The following is a 13,415-nucleotide window of genomic DNA, read 5'->3' as shown; positions in this document are numbered from 1 at the left end:
GATGACATTGTAGACAGTACTGAAGATACCTGGTAAGCTAGGGTCAGATAGAAGGGGAGGAGGACCTCCCCTAGCAGTGGACATGGGAAGGGACAGGAAGGAAATGAGGGAGGGAGGGTAGGATTGGAAGGGAATGAGGAAGGAGGCTACAGCTGGGATACAAAGTAAATAACCTGTGATTAATATTAAAAAAAATAAAAATTAAAAAAAGACAATGGCAGCATCTGTTACTTATTAATAAAGGAGCCCAGTAAAGAGCCCAAGCTCCTTAAGATATTCTCATTGTTTAAACACTTCCTTGTCTTTCAAACCACATATTCAAAATGAATAAGAGAATAGATCCCTACTAAGACTTTAAATCACCTCAAACTTCAAATTAATGGAGTTGTGTTACGAGAACAAGTAGAAATAACTTGTTGCTCCTGAGCTCTGAATAATTCACATTGGCAACTGTGTCTCCATACTTTGCTTCCTTGGCATTCATTCTCAATTCATATAACCTTCTTCATCTGAGAGACAGAAAACTGTTTTGCTTTAATTGGTAATTAGTGAATCAAGTCACTGTGTTCCCTTGGCATCTTCTGTAGCTAGAATCACCCTAATACATAAATCTAGAGGCAGAAAATTTTCTAGCAGTTTTCCTTATTGGAATGCTTTTTAACTCTATATACATTATTAGAGTGGGATTTCTCTTAGTAAAAGAATCTAATCAATGAATTTCAGTATTCATATAAAATAATTTCTATTTCCTGTTGAAAAGAAAGAGTTTGAAGGACACCAGGGGAACTGACCATGCAGGAAAGGGTTTCACTGGTGGAAGTAGTGTTGAAAGCCTTAGTGGCTGTGCTTAAGTCAAGTCACTGTCATCGTAATCAGCAGAACTTAGAAGTTCTCATTTTAATCTTGGGAATTTTTCACTGAAAGAGAAATATTTGGAAAAAATACTGAAATAACATTGAAGCTGATAATCCTGTCATACGGTTAATATGACTAAAAGATAACAGAATAGTGTAATGAAAGGATTAAGTGAATGTAATAGAGGTTCCCTTATCACATGTCAGCATTCCTTCATGTCTTCTATGATGGGTATTTGGCCTCTATTAATAATTGTAATTATTTACCAACCATTGCCTGAGAAGCAGCTCTTTATTACATTTTGGCCAAGCATCTTGTCCTAATTCTCTCTGTAATTTCTCACTCAGCTGCTCAGTCATCTGTCCAGTAGGACTTAAAGTTTTTTGTGAAGAAGGTTTCTTCATCTATGGGAAAAATTAGAGTAACAACTCCTTTTAAAATAGAGGGTGAATATAGACTGCCCAATTCTGCAAATTCTATGGTCCAATTCTATGGACCTTTATTTGATACAATGATGGTAGCAACAGTTTAAGCCACCATGGTTAACCCATTTTATATCAGTAACTTCTATACCACAAGCCTCTTAAAGATTTGTCATTTGCTTTGAAGATGATCTGAAGAAGTGATTAAAAAAGTGGTCTTTTGCCTGTTTTACCATGGAGGTGACTAATTACTAAAACAACAAATTGACATTTTCAAGGTCAAATAATTACTGACTAGGCTGATCTCAATAGCAAGAGCTCAGGTCTAGAAATGTAGTTTAACTCTGTAGCACTTAGCTAGAATGCAAAGTCCTGGGTTCAACCCCAGTATCTTCTGCCAATTAAAAAAATAGGAATAAAACCACATAACTAGGCATGGTGTAACATGCCTTTAATCATGATATTTGGGAAGCAGTGGCAAGAGGATCATGAGTTAGCATGGCTACAGAGTTTTGGACTAGGTATACAGTAACATCATGTCTTTAAAAGAAAAAGAAACAAAAGGTGAACAAAAATCATACAGAAAAACACTTGTATGTCATAAAGTTTTTAATGCAAAAACTACAGAACTACATGTAGCAGTTAAGTAAATTATAGACTCTTAATGGGCAAAAAGGACAGAGGTGTCGCTGGCAAAGTGCACTTTGCAAGTGTCAAGGAAGGAGGTGCTGCAGCCTAGGCTGGGTTTATGAGGTGGACAGGCATGGCTTTCCACAAAGGGTTTAATAATTCAGCGACAGAGACAAACACTAATCAGATAAACACAAAGCAAATACATAATGGCCCATTGTAAAAAGTATGAACAAAAACAGCCTGCTATGAATAGCATCCAATTAGTCCAAATGACAGCTGATTTGGCTTTGTGAAAATTAACTAAGGCTGAAAAACATTACTACAAATTAACCTGTTTCAAGATGGTGAAGAAAAAGTTCATGAATGTTTTTTGAAATGTTTTATTTTCCTTCCTCACTTAACAAATCTCTGCAAAATATGTTATGTTGCTAATTAGGAGCAAGGGAAAGTAGCTGCTTTGTGAATCAACCTTGTCTGATTTCTGATTTCATCTGAATACTTTTTACTAGAAGAAACCTCTTACCATAAATAGCACTAAAAGTGACATTTAAAAAAACTGTATCCAAGAAGAAGAGGAGGAGGAGTAACAGGAGGAAAAGGAAGAAAAAGAAGGAGGAGGAGATGGAGGAAGAAGAGCAGAAGAAAAAAAGAGAGGAAAAGAAGAAGAGGAAAAAGAAGAGTTTAGTAGCAAAGGGACACAAAGATAGAAAAATCCATTATAGTAAGACAAAATTCCTGGCATTTTCCTTTTTTAAGGAATTTTATAGCCTTTAGCCTTTAGCCTTTAGCCTTTAGCCTTCAGCCTTTAGCCTGTGTTAGCATGGAGACCTCACAGGAAACAACAGGCTCAGGCTTCTGAGTGTCTGCAAGAAGACAAAGATAGAGAAGAACTACTGAGGACTCAGGCTGGAAGAGATAATAGAAAAGGAATAGCAGTGTGCTCAGACACCACTCAGCTCTTTGTATCCAAAGGTTTCCTCCAAGGTTTTAATGTGTTAAGGAAATCAAGCAACGAAGAATTTTCAGAAAATTTACAGTTCTGCTGATAGGAAAGGGCACATAACAAGGACAAAAGTGAATCTAGAGTCCTCACAAACAAAATTAACTTTAAAACTCTTATTGGTATACATTTGTACAAAATCATGATTTGAGAACATGGGCTATGGTAGAGCACTCTCCAAGCATGCATGAGGTCCAGTGTTCAGTTCCCAATACAAAAATAAATAAGACAAGATATAGCTTACCAAAATACCAGAATTTATGAATAAATTCAAAACAGAAAAACATTAGCAGTAGATTAGCTGATATACACATACTGAATGTATAAAATAACACTTCTTTTATAAAGTGTCTTATACTATTTTTCCACTGCTATGATAAAGCTGGCTGACAAAATCAACCTAAAAGAAAAAGCATAGTATCCCAGAGTGGGTATAGCTCTGCCCAATGAGCAGGGCTCCCCTGCTTGATTAATATATTTGGGGTCATGCCCAAAGTCCCATCTCCTAGGTAATTCAACACTCTGACAAGTTAACAATTAACACCATTACGAAGGGCAAAACAAAAATAAGGAGATTTTGTACAACTGAAATTGGGCTGTTATCTGTTTAAAAGCAGCTGATACAATTGTGATCTGTTGTTGAGCTGACTCAGTACTGTAAGTGAAAAGCTCAAAAGAATGCTGAGTTAATTAAAGACATCAAATCAGTCTAACAAAAATCAAGATGCTCTAAATCTCAAGAAGAAAACGCCCCTGGGTAAATGAAACTATTAAAGCACACAGTAAAAAGGCACATTGCCTCCAAAGAAAACGACAGCAGCAAAAGCAGCATTTTCAACTGAAGTTATAGAAGCCGGAAATAATGACATGATATTTTAGATGTCAAAAGAGAGTTTATAAACAGCTGAAATATACTTCAAAGAAGTATTTTCAAAGGAAGAAAAATGGAATTACAGGCTACAGAATATCATTAACTAAACCACTAAAATACTTATTTAGATATAAGGAAAGTGATTCCATATAGAAGTACAAAAAGACAGGATTGGATTGAAATGGTCCATATGGGACTATGTCTAAGTAAATTCTGATTGGCTAAACAAGTAATAATAATAATAACAATAATAATAGTGTACTCTCAGACTCAAAATATATGTAAGCTAAAATAAAGTACAACATAGTACAAAGGCTAATTTATGTTAAATTAGAAAAAGCAAGATGGTGTGTGGTGAGCATTAAAAGAATAGCATAAAAATAATTACAAACCTGAAGGACTAGTAAAATTATGATTTATTTGAACTGTATTTCTAAAAGAATATTTAAAAAGAATATATAATGAGTAAAATAGTGTATAGAAGCTAAAATAAAAGTGATTCTGTTAGATGTAAGTTATACCTCCACTTGAATAAAAATGAACTTTATGTTTTTTTTTTTATTTATTACAATTTACTCACTTTGTATACTAACTGTAGCCCCCTCCCTGTAGCCCTTCCCAATTCTACCCTTCCTCTCTGTTCTCTTCCCTTGCCCTTCCCCCAGTCCACTGATTTGAGAGATCCTCCTCCCCTTCCATCTTATCCTAGCTTTTCTGATCTCATTAGGACTGGTTGCATTGTTTTCCTCTGTGGGCTGGTAAGGCTGCCCCCCCCCCAGGGGAAGGTGATCAAATCATACAAAGATCCAACAGAAAAAGGAAACTTCAGACCTATCTCTCTTATGAACATTGAAGCAAAAATGTTCAATAAAATAATTGCAAACTGAATCCAAAAACACATAAAAGATATCATACACCATGACCAAGTAGGCTTCATCCCAGGCATGCAAGAATGGTTCAATATATGTAAATCCATCAATGTGATCATCATATAAACAAACTGAAAGAAAAAAAAAACTCATGATAATCTCCTTAGATACTGACAAATCATTTGACAAAATCCAACATCCAATCATGTTTAAAGTATGGAGAGATCAGGGATACAAGGCATATACCTAAAAATAATAAAGACAATGTACAGCAAGCCTATAGCTAACATCAAACTAAACACAGAGAAACTTAAATCAATCCCATTGAAATCAGAGACAAGGCAGGGCTGTCCACTCTCTCTTTATCGTTTCAACATAGTACTTGAAGTCCTAGCTGGAGCAATTAGAAAACTAAAGGTGATCAAAGGGATACAAATTGGAAAGAAAAAAGTCAAAGTATCACTATTTGCAGATGAGATAATAGTATACTTAAGTGACCCCAAAAATTCTCCCAGAAAACTCCTTCAGCTGATAAACACCTTCAGCAAAGTGGTTGGATACAAAATTAACTTTAAAAAAAATCAGTAGCCCTCCTGTATACAAAAGACAGAAGGGCTGAGAAAGAAATTAGAGAAACAACAAAGGCCATAAAATACCTTGGTGTGACTCTAACCAAGAGAGCAAAAGACCTGTTTGAAAAAAGAAGAAAGAAATTGAAGAAGATATCAGAAGATAGAAAGATCTCCCATGTTCATGGATCCGTAGGATTAACATAGTTAAAATGACCAACCTACCAAAAGCAATCTACAGATTCTATCCTACTTTCAAGAGACATAAAAACATCAAAATAAAATATATGAAGTAAATGGTTGTGAAAAGACACTGGTTACTTAAAAAATGGGCAAGGAATCCATAGACACTATCAGTTCATTGTGATGTAAGAGCTTAAGTTTCTCCACAACAGGCTCTAAATGTGCAAACAGTGTAAGAGCCCAAATGACAAAAGTGAGAGGATGAAGGAGCAGTTCGTAAACACTATAAAGGATTGTGAAGCACTTCTCACAGACCTGATCCAGCAACCAAACTCATACAGATGCTAATACTGTACACAAATTTGAGAGAAACTGAAAACATTATGAAACTATGGCTGTGACCAGGCATTGTGTCATTCTTTAAGTCTCCTTGGTGTATGGATATACACATAGTCTGAAATGCCAGGAAGATTTGCTATGTGCATTTATCCCCAAATGTATGCAAACTAAACTTCAAAATATGGATGAATCTATGAAGAAATAGAAATAAAAATTAGAACATATTTAAATGTGAATAACAAATCAACACTTCAAATCTTAGAATAGAGGTAAATTGGTGGTTAGAGAAAATTTATAAAGAAATACATATGCTAGTGAAAAAGAAGGCTGAAAACAAATGCCAAGTGTATAATATTTTTAAACAATTAATTATTAGATAAATTAAAAGTAAATAAAAATAAGAGTTGCAATTTAAAAACAGGAAAATTAACAAAGCTGAAATTTGGAGATCTAAAAATACTGCCAAAATTGAGAATAAGAAACTAGTAATAATTTAAAAATCAAATAATTATATGACCATATTTGAATAGTTTTGCACAAAATAGTATAAAAAGATAAATTCTTCAAAAAATTATTGAAAATGATATAAGTAATAGATTATCTGTGTGGTATTATTTCTGTTAGGTAGAACCTAAATGTGACTAAGGCTTGAAATTCTTCTAAAAAGAGAAATTAAAAAAAATTTCTTTTTAAAACACAGCCACTATAATCTATATTAAATGTTGACAAATATAACTCAAGAGGAGAACATTATAGAACAAAGATACAAAATTCCTAAGTACATACTGAGATATTAAAGACAAATAGTAGCAAACTGCACTCATACCCAAAATGTAATCATTGTTTGAAATTCAAATTTCAATTGATGTGATACTCTCAGACAAAGCCGAAAGGAAGGGCCAGTCTAAAAATATCTGACCTTTATTCTTTGAAAATGTCAGAGCCTTGAATGAAGGCAAAAATTTAGCACACATGCTGAAAAACATAGAGCAACTTTTTAAGGAAATGAAACATGTGACCTTGATCTAACCCAGAGGACAGAAAAATCCATAATAATAAATAATGATGAAAGATATTATTCCAATCATTAGTTCTAATAAAATATAAATTATACACTAAGTGAACATTGGTTTCTAAATTTGTTCAGTGTAGTTGGACTAAGAGTAGAATGGGGAGCTGTGATGTTCCTACTGTCTTATCTTTGCTGTTTCTGATACATCTATCAAAGAAAAAATTACACATTTGATTATGGGTCTAATGAGGTTTTTCTTGCTTCAGAACTGAGTGAGTTCTGCATGGGTGAAGCAGAACAAGCGCTGAAGGCACAGCAGAAGGAAGTGAAAGCCTCGACACTCATTCGTTCCAGGTTACTTTCCAGTAAGGAGGGCTCAAGCCAAAAATTACTTCCTTGTTACTTGAATCAGGGAGACAAAATCTGTTTTCAGAAAAGGGGGCAGTGGTGAATTGTTTTGTTTTGGAATCTATCTGCTTCCTCAATGCTTCGGTTTGATTATTTGACATTTAACAAGAATGAGTTAGTCTTGTGTGTTGTCTGTTGAGGCCTTGTACAGCTCATTCCAAAACAAGGGCCACTAGGAGTATTTGCGTATGACTTCCAAGCCTAAGAGAACACAGTGATTATATTAAACTATTCATATCCACCTTCAGCTTGCCAAACAGAAAGTCAAGGGCCAATCTAATCACATGCAAGTCCATGTTAAACAGATTTCATAATGCCAAGAAAAGAAATGTACAGGCAATGAGGATACTCTGTCCAAACCATGTTGTGAATTTTGCATGGTGAGCTGGCTCAGGAGCTTTTCCACCCACCCAATCTCTTGTATAATTGTTTTTCCCTGTTGCTTTTCTCTTGAAACACTTCCAAGACAAAAAAAGGCATTTTTATTCGGGGACATTTTCATTCAACCATCCAGTCCTTGTAGATTATCGAAATCACAGTTCTGTGACTCTAATTCTCTTGTGTTTCCTTCGCATTCCTGCCTCCTTTGACATACACCTCCCCAGTGCCCAATGTGGCAACAGAACCTGCTAATCGCTAAATGTCAGCTAGAGGAGAAACCATAGAAACCAAAGCATTTGTTTACTGAAGTAGTGCCAGAAGCAAGTTCAGTTTCAGGATAAGTGTGTATCTTTCCCTCACAGTAGCATAAATTGTGTGTGTGTGTGTGTGTGTGTGTGTGTTTATATGTATAAATAAAGGTATATTGTGTGCATATATATGAACACATTGTGTATATATATAATTTACTTTACACTAGAGGACCAAAATAATCTGGTCATGTAAAAGTGACATAGGACCAGAGAGGAAGTTGGGGTGTATCTGCTTATGTGAACATAGTTAAGAAATTAAATTTATTCCCATTTAAAGACGGCATGAATTTCTGGACTACATGATGGCTGAACATGTGGTCTCATGTTCCTCAATCTCCATTTAACAATAGAACAGGGAAAAGTGCTGCTTCAGACCAAAGGACAAAGAACATACAGGAAATCTTTATTTACATACTCCTAAACTTTCAGAGAGCAGAAAGCAAGGGAATGATGTGCTATCTGGTGCCTCAGGTATGGTAAGACGTATGTTAAAAGTAAGTACTGAGAAAGGAGTCAGTTTTCACCTGCTGCCTACCGAGGCAAGGAACCAAGTTACCTAATTCAAACATGGAATTACCTTTTCATCTTCCTCCAGCAGCAAATGCCAGGCTTGGAATATCAGATCTTACCCAAGCAGTGATGAACGCCAGAAATATTTTTTTAATCTATAAAAATAAGTGATTGCTCTTGCTAATTTTTAACAAATACATAAAATAGCTAAAATCAACTTTCAACCTTCATTATTTCCCTGAGGAGTCTTTGCAAATATCTTTTTTCCTAATAACTATCTTTCCATTGGGCAATGACAGGAATGGTTGGGAAAAGAGGCTGACTGTCCGCAGAATGGGTTATCCTATCTACTTAATTAGTGAACTCCTCCTCAGCTGAAGTCAGTTTGGATGAGCATTTAAATGGGACACAAGTATCTTCACACACTTGGCACATTTAGAGAGATCTATCAATATACTTCTTCCCCAGTTTTCCAATTATGGTCTTTCCAAGTCCCTAACTATCCAGGCATTCATTCTGAGATGTTAAAAGCTGGTAATTTTACCACATTTTTTTCCTTTGTCAGTGTATCCATAGATGCTAGGAAGAACCAGCCAGTATCACCATGTTGCTTATTTTTCCACTTTCAAAACTTTTATAAACAGAGTCAAAAAATCTGTTGCCTCTCACAATTGGTGAATCAGCATCATCAAATGGATTAGTCTCCTTAAGTTTATAAAATAATTTACATTATGGGTTCTTGGTACTTTCTGAGCTTCAAGGAGAGGCTTAAGTAACTGTAGGTCCCAACCAATTGAAAGGCCAATTTTATATGCTTTAAAAACTCATCCTTATGGAGTTCTACTCTGCAATAAAAAATAAGGAAATCATGAAATTTGCAGGTAAAATGGTGGTACCTGGAAAGGATCATCCTGAGTGACCTGTCCCAGAAGCAGAAAGACACACACAGTGCATACTTATTCATTTAGACATATAACATAGGATGAACCTACTATAATCTGTACATCTAAAGATACTAATCAAGAGAGAGGACCCTGACTAAAACGCTCAACCCCCATCCTGAAAGACAAAGAGGATGGACATCAGAAGAAGAAAACAGGAAACAAGCTAGGAACCTGCCACAGAAGGCCTCTGAAAGGCTCTGCCCTGCAGACTATCAAAGCAGACGCTGAGACTTATGGCCAACTATTGGGCAGAGTGCATGGAATCTTATGTAAGAACTGGGAAATAGTAAGATCTGGAGAGGACAGGAACCCCACAAGGAGAGCAACAGAACCAGAAAATTTGAACACAGGGGTCTTTCCAGTGACTATACTCCAACCTAATACTAGGCATGGAGATAACCTAGAACCGAACCCCTACACAGATGTAGCCCATTGCAGTTTAGTGTCCAAGTGGGTTACATAGGAATGGGAAGAGGGACTGCCTCTGACATAATCTGATTGGCCTACTCTTTGATCACCTCCCCCTGAGGGGGGAGCAGCCTTACCAGGCCACAGAAAATGACAACGCAGCCACTCCTGATGAGATCTGATAGACTAAGATCAGAAGGAAGGAGAGGAGGACCTCCCTTATCAGTGGACTTGGGGAGAGGCATGCATGAAGAAGGGGGAGAGATGGTGGGATGGGGAGGGGAGGAGGGAGGGGCATATGGGGGGATACAAAGTGAATAAAGTGTAATTAATAAAATAAAATAAATAATAAAAAAGAATACCTTTGAAGATAAAAAAAAAAAACAAAAAACAAACAAACAAAAAACCTCATTCTTATACTTCTGTTGCTCTAGAAATACTTCCAGTAATAAAACAGGTATTTTTCAGGGTTCTCTAGAGAAATAGAAATTGTTGTACAATGAATATGTAATAAGTATTTATATACTATCCAATAGTATATAGTCTAATAAATTCAATTATATATAGATATGTACACATATACACATTACAATATATACATATGTACATGTATATATGTACGTATACACATATATAATGGAATTTATTAGAATGGCTTACAGGTTTGCTCCAGCTAGTCCAACAATGGCTGTCTACCAATAAAAGGACCAAGAATTTAGCAGTTGTTCAGTCCATGAGGCTGAATGTCTCAGCTGATCTTCAGAATATACCAGAGTCCTGAAGAAGTAGGCTCTAATGGCAGTGAAGGAATAGATTCGCTAGTGAGAGTGACAGCAAGCAGGCAAAGCTTGGTCCTCCATATAGGCTGCCACCAGAAACTGTGGCCCAGATTAAAGGTGGATATCCCCATCTCAAAAAGATCTGAAGTAAAAGGGGCTCTCATCCCTCACAGGTGTACCCAGCTGCTTCTTGAGTTTTAGTTAATTCCAGATGTAGTCAAGTTGACAACCAAGAATAGCCATCACGAATTATCACAGCATATTTTGGATTTTTTGTAAACTCCAAACTAAAAAACAAAAACAAAAACAAAAAAAACAGCTTTCCAAAAATGGGATAACAAAGAAAGATAAACAAAAGGAAAATCATAGCTCCTATTTTAAGTATAGAGAAAACTGAAGTGGTAGAAAGATTTGAGATAGCAGCTGTAGTTGTTTATTCCTGTAGGTCTCATATTTCTGTTTATATTTTTCCTACATATGGTTATTTCAATGAAATAAAATATTTTAATAAATATTAAAGTCAATCTGCTGAGAATACATATTAGACTTATTCATTTTCCTAGCTTATATAAATTCTTAGTTCTGGTTAAACACATTATGTTTCACGTCTATTGAAGAAAGATAGCACAATAAGCTGGTCTGGTCTGGCCATGGAATACTTAAAGACAATAATGGACAAAATGAAGCAAGCCTTCTCAGAAACCAAAAACATCTACTTCCTCTTCTACCACTCATGTTTTGTACTACGTTGGCTAGTTGCTTAAATGTCTTTGGTCATAAATTCTCCTTATTAATAATATGTTCTGGCACACAAATAGGAACAGTCACGCCAAAACTTCCAACATCCCTTCCAGCTCAGAGAACATAATTCTAGAACCCCGATTCTTTCTTTAAACCCAAGCCACACTCAAAAAGGTTCAATGTCAAAGGTAATCATCAACAACATGGCCAATCACATACATTTGTGTATTGTGTTGCTTGTATGAGACTCAAGAAAACTCAACAAAAGTATTCTACTTCTTAAATATTTTTGCACTTAGTGTCTCAGCTGGAACACTTGTCTTCTCTTTCTTGACCTGTTCTAATTCTATTCTTCATTTCACTGTCTGTAGCATCCTATTACTTCATGGCATAAGTCAAATTTATTACATACTTTTTATGTTTGTTTCTTTTTTAAGTGTAATCAGTTTTATCTCATTTAATATAAGTATGCCCATTAGAATCGGGTTGATTTTACTCACAATGTATTCAATGTTTAAAATGAACCCAGGCTCTCAGCCTACTATCATTTACATCACTGAGATGGCTCTGCTCAGGTAAAAGTATTTCCTGCAGAAGCTTGACCACACTGATAGGAGAACTCCTGCAGAGGTGAGAAGAACCAACCCCACAAAGCTGTCCTTTGACCACGTGTATTCCATGCTGCACACTAAAAAGAAATGATTTACAGTTTTTTTTATATTTCAAATTTGAACATGAGATGGGAAACAACTGATCTTTTTAACTTTTTGATCAAATATTGACTGATTAATAAGTAAAAACTTTTTGTCCAGTCATAAAAGAGAATAAACAGAACAAAATGGTCAGCTGCATTCTTGTAAGCAGTGGAAAAACAAGTCAAGAAACAAGGAAACGGCTTCTCTAACACAGTCAACAGCTGGGTTTCTTAAGACTAAGATTGTTTCATGTTTCTAAGAAAATGTTTCATGTTTCATTAGAATTAGTGGGTTTTCTTTTGTTTCCGTTTTGTTTTGTTTGTCTTCAAACATTTTAACAGTCATTCCTGTCTACCTTGTTTGTGACTTCTCTGCATTCAGGCTGATAATTTATGGAAAGATTACTAAGAACTTGTGTCTCAATGCCAGACTAAACACACCGAGGACATGCAGTCAAAGAGGTTTCAGTGAAACAACCCTTCTACTTGAAGAACTTGAAAAAGATTGATATTTATTTGTGTCTCAAAGGCAGTGTATTTACTGTTTCTCTTTGCCTTTGTTTTGAAACAGTTGTTGTTAAAACTTGGATCTGTGTGAATGCCCCAACATTTCTTCCTTTGCTTCTCAGGCACAAGTCTAGGTAATATTCCTGTCACCTCTGGCATGGACTGAACTGTTTCTTCCTCTTCTCAGTGTCAGGAACTTCCTTCTGGGCAGGTACTCACAGTACCTACTATCATGAGGTTTCTTTCGGAGCGTTCCACTGTCTCACAGCTCAAAATACTATTTTTCTTTGAATGCCTTTCTCAGAGTGATTTTGAGGACTCAACACTTCCTTTGTTTCCCTTATTGCCTCACTTATTACTCAGAACCCAAAGAATAAACTGTCCAGTAAGTCCACACCCTGCATGTCAACAGCCACACATGAACCTGGAATGGCTTCCCTTTCTCACTTTGTTCTCCCTTATTCTGTGAACTGTTCTTGAATGCTCCTGCCTCAAAGATGTCCTGATTTGGAAAAAAGACTTCCAGCTTCCTGAAGTCAGAGTGAAACATATAGGATGAGTAAATATTGATTTCTGAATCTCTGTAATTGCTGGTGGATGTCTGTAGCTCATAATGAGAGGCCTTGAACACCACTGGTGTAATTGTGCAGGGCTGGAAGCTGATACCAGACGGAATTTGTGGCATGGCTGAACTGGACAGCATCCATTTAAAACAAGCTGTGCTGGTTATGAAAGTGTTTCAACATTTCTTTTGAAATTATTTTCAGTCACTTGAAAAACATAAAATGTCTTAGGTAAGGGCAGGTTGTTTATGAAGTACACTAAATATGTTTAAAATATCATAAGCATGAAAAGGTAGAGACTGCTACCAGACCTTATCAGGGACACAACTTGTATTCACTGGGGCCACATGGTCTCATATCTACACATCCGCTTCACTCTACTTTCTCTCCGCAGAAAGGCTTTCTCTGCTTTTTTC

The sequence above is a fragment of the Psammomys obesus genome, unplaced genomic scaffold (assembly GCF_907164565.1).
Source record: "Psammomys obesus unplaced genomic scaffold, mPsaObe1.curated_primary_1811, whole genome shotgun sequence".
NCBI classification, from domain to species: domain Eukaryota; kingdom Metazoa; phylum Chordata; class Mammalia; order Rodentia; family Muridae; genus Psammomys; species Psammomys obesus.
This window is presented reverse-complemented; position numbering follows the sequence as displayed.